The following is a 4,403-nucleotide window of genomic DNA, read 5'->3' as shown; positions in this document are numbered from 1 at the left end:
TATATACAGGTGATGAGCTGGGCTCTGTGTTCAGGATGAGGGTCACTTGTGATTTTCATTCCATTAGTCTGAGAACGTGTGATCAGGAGGGCAAAACTTTCCCTATTGTTCTCTCCTCTTATCATTATGGTAAATGTCAGGCTCAATGCGGCAGGAATAGTTCAAATGAGTGAGCGATAGAAGGAAGATCAAAATGTGTCGGCTAAGCTCTGAATTTTATTCCCACAATTGGCTGATTTCTCACATATTCTCGTTTGAAACGGTTATCTTTCTTTTTTCTACCGTTGTTTCTTTCTTTCTTCCCTCAGGCTCTCCTTCTCCGCTCTCACTGACTCGCTAGCACCGGTTCTCCCGATTTTATTTGTTGTCCTCTTGCACTGTTTCCCCTCAGGCTCGCACGCTTTTCTCAGACTTGCATTGCCTGAGCGCCTTTCTCCATCTCAGGACGACCCATAGCGCTTTAGAAACAATGAAAGCCCACGGACAACCTCAGGATGCTCCAGTTCTCCAGCTTCAACCCTAACCACATTAATGAAGCCATCACCTATGGACAAGCCCTGCAAATACACAGGATCTGCTCAGCCGAGGAGGAACGTGATGGACACCTACAGACGCTGAAAGACGCCCTCGTAAGAACAGGATATGACGCTCGACTCGTCGATTGACAGTTCCGACAGGCCACAGCAAAAAATAGCACAGAACTCCTCAGAAGACAAACATGGGACACAACCAACAGAGTACCCTTCGTGGTCCAGTACTTCCCCAGAGCGGAGAAACTATGCCATGCACTTTGCAGCCTTCACCATGTCATCGATGACGATGAACACCTCGCTAAGTCCATCCCCACGCCTGCACTACTCACCTTCAAACAGCCACCTAAACTCAAACAGACCATCGTTCGCAGCAAATTACCCAGCTTTCAGGAGAACAGCGACCAAGACACCACACAACACTGCCACAGCAAACTCTGCAAGACATGCCAGAGCATCAACACAGATAACATCATCACACGTGAGGACACCACCCACCAGGTACATGGTACATACTCATGTGACTCGGCCAACATTGTCTACCTCATACGTTGCAGTAAAGGTTGCCCCGGTGCATGGTACATCGGCCAGACCATGCAGACACTGCGACAACGGATGGATGGACACCACGCAACAATCACCAGGCAGGAGTGTTTCCTACCAGTCGGGGAACACTTCAGCAGTCAAGGACATTCAGCCTCCGATCTTCGGGTAAGCATTCTCCAAGGCGGCCTTCGAGACACATGACAATGCAAAATCCTAGAGCAGAAACTGATAGACAAGTTCTGCACTCATGAGGACGGCCTCAACCGGGATCTTGGGTTCATCTTACGCTACATGTAACTCCACCTGACATAGGGTCATCCAGACTCGAGTCGCCATTGATTTGTCCTCTCTACACAGGTGCGGCTGGACCTGCTGTGATTTCTAGCAAAAAACAATGTTTATTTGTCTGTTTTTTGTTTTCCTTACAGACCCCAGCATCTGCAACATTTGACCCCTTGTGACCCCACCACATTGTTCTTTGATGTAATGTTTTCCTGACTGACCTGTTTGGACACCATTCACACCTTTGATTGCTGTGATTATCTCTCTGCCGAGGTGTGATAAATGGCAGTTAGAAAGATTACCTGTAATCATCTAGCATTATTCTCTGACTATATAAGCTGAGCCTTTATGCATCTCTCCACTTCACCTGATGAAGGATCAGCGCTCCGAAAGCTTGTGATTTCAAATAAAACTGTTGGACTATAACCTGGTGTTGTGTGACTTCTTACATATATTCAAGAAGGAGTTGGATATATTGCTTAAGGCTAAAGGGATCAAGGGTATTGGGGAGAAAGCAGGGACAGGGTACTGAATTTGGATGATCAACCATGATCACATTGAATGCCGGAGCAGGCTCGAGGGGCCGAATGGCCTACTCCTGCTCCTTTCTTCTATGTTTCTATGTTTATCGCTTTCACTTCTGATCATTATTTGCAATGCAATATGACATTGCAATTGCACCTCACTTCACATTGTAGCTGTCATTTGCAATTCAATTGCACATTGGAATTGAATATCACTGCAACATAATCGTAATCTGCAATGCAATAGCACATTGCAATGGAATATCAATTTGCAGTATAATTGACATTTGTAATCCAGTAGCACATTGCAATGTAGTATCACTTTGCAATATAACCGTCACTTGCAATGAAATAGGACTTTGCAAGGGAATATCACTTTGTAGTATGATCGTCATTTGCAATGCAATAGAACATGGCAATGGAATATCACTTTGCAATATAAAAGTCATTTGCAATGCAATCAAACATTGCAATGGAACATAACTTTTCAATGTAATAGTCATTGCAATGCAGTGGAACTTTGCAAAGGAATATCACTTTGCTATATAATAGCAATTTGCAATGTAATTTAAAAATAAAATGGAATATCGCTTTGCCTCCTGACCATCATTACAGTGCAATAGGACTTGGCAATTGAACCTCATTTTGCATTGTAGCAGACATTTGCAATGCAAATGCTCATTGACATGGAATATCACTTTGCAAAATAATAGTAATTTGCAATACAATAGAACATTGCAATGGAATATCACTTTGCAATATGACAGTCGTTTGCAATGCAAATTGATCGTCATTTGCAACAATGCAATGGAATATCACGTTCCAATATAATTGACATTTGCAATGCAATAGAAAATTGCAAGGAGTATCACTTTGCAATATAATCGTAATTTGCAATTCAAAAGAACTTTGGAATGAAATATCACTTTGCAATATAATAGTCATGGCAAAGCAATGGAACATAGCAACAGAATATTACTTTGTAATATACTAGTAACTGCAATGCAATGGAACATTGCACTGGAAAATCAGTTGGCATTATAATCGTCATTTGCAATGCAATAGAACATTGCAATGGAATATCGCTTTCTAATAAATCGTCATTTGCAATGCAATAGAACATTGCAGTGGAATATCACTTTGCAATATAATCGTCATTTGCAATGCAATAGCATATTGCAATGGAATATCACTTAGCAGTATAATAGTCATTTGTAATGAAGTATGACATTGCAATGGATTATTAACTTGCAACATAATAGTCATTTGCAAAACAATATCACATTATAATATAATATCAGTTTGCAATATGATTGTCAATTGCAATGCCGTAGAACATTACAATGGATTAGCGCTTTGCAAAATAATAGTTATCTGCAATGCAATAGCACATTGCAATGGAATATCACTATTCAATATAATTGTCATTTGAAATGCAGTAGAGCATTGCAATGTAATTTTAACTTGCAATATTATATTAATTGGCAATGCAATAGGACGTTGCAATGAAATATCACTTTGCAACATAGTAGACATTTGCAATGCAACAGAACATTTTAATGGATTATCACGGCACTATCATTGTCATTTGCACTGCAATAGACCATTGCAATGGAAGATCACTTTGCAATATAAACGTCATTTGCGATGCAATCAAACATAGCAATGGAATATAAATTTGCAATGTAATTGTCATTGCAATGCAATATCAGTTTGCAATATAATACTCATTTGCAATTTAAGAGAAAATTACAATTTAATACCGCTTTGAATTCTGATCGTCATTTGCAATGCAATAGGACTTTGCAAATGAACCTCACTTTGCATTGTAGCAGTCATTTCCAATGCAATTGCACATTGCAATGGAATATCACTGCAATATGATCGTCATTTGCAATGCAATAGAACATTGCAGTGGAATATCAATTTGCAAGGTAACAGTAATTTGCAATGCAATGGCACATTGCAATGGAATATCACTTTGCAATAGAATTGATATTTGCAATGCAATAGAACATTGCACTGGAGTCTCACTGCAATATATTCGTCATTTGCAATGCAATAGAAGTTTGGAATGAAGTATTGCAATATAATAGACATTGCAATGCAATGGAACATTGCAATGGAATATTAATTTGCAATATACTAGTCATTGCAATGCAATGGAACACTGCACTGGAATATCGGTTTGAATTATAATAGTTATTAACAATGCAATAGAACATTGCAATGGAATATCACTTTGGAATATGATCGTCATTTGCAATGCAGTAGAATATTGCAATGGAACATCATTTTACAATATAATCGTCATTTGCAATGCAATAGCACACTGCAATGGAATATCAGTTTGCAGTATAATAGTCATTAGCAATGCAATATGACATTGCAATGGACTAGTAACTTGCAATATAATAGTCCTTTGCAGAAAAATATCACATGTCAATATAATATCGCTTTTCAATATTATCGTCATTTGCAATGCAGTTGAACATTGCAATGGATTAGCGTGTTGCAAAAT

At 39.1% G+C, this 4,403-nt stretch overlaps 1 pseudogene; it reads left to right on the top strand.

Annotated features, from left to right (window-relative positions):
* The first annotated feature begins 494 nt into the window (after positions 1-494).
* Positions 495-1,245, top strand: LOC147087140 (uncharacterized; annotated as a pseudogene).
* The last annotated feature ends 3,158 nt before the right edge of the window (positions 1,246-4,403 follow it).

This window comes from Somniosus microcephalus, unplaced genomic scaffold, assembly GCF_052327205.1.
Source record: "Somniosus microcephalus isolate GS21.2 unplaced genomic scaffold, FLI_Smic_1.0 unresolved_chr6, whole genome shotgun sequence".
Taxonomy (NCBI): domain Eukaryota; kingdom Metazoa; phylum Chordata; class Chondrichthyes; order Squaliformes; family Somniosidae; genus Somniosus; species Somniosus microcephalus.
The sequence above is the reverse complement of the archived record's forward strand: the minus strand, read 5'-3'. Positions and strand labels throughout refer to the sequence as shown.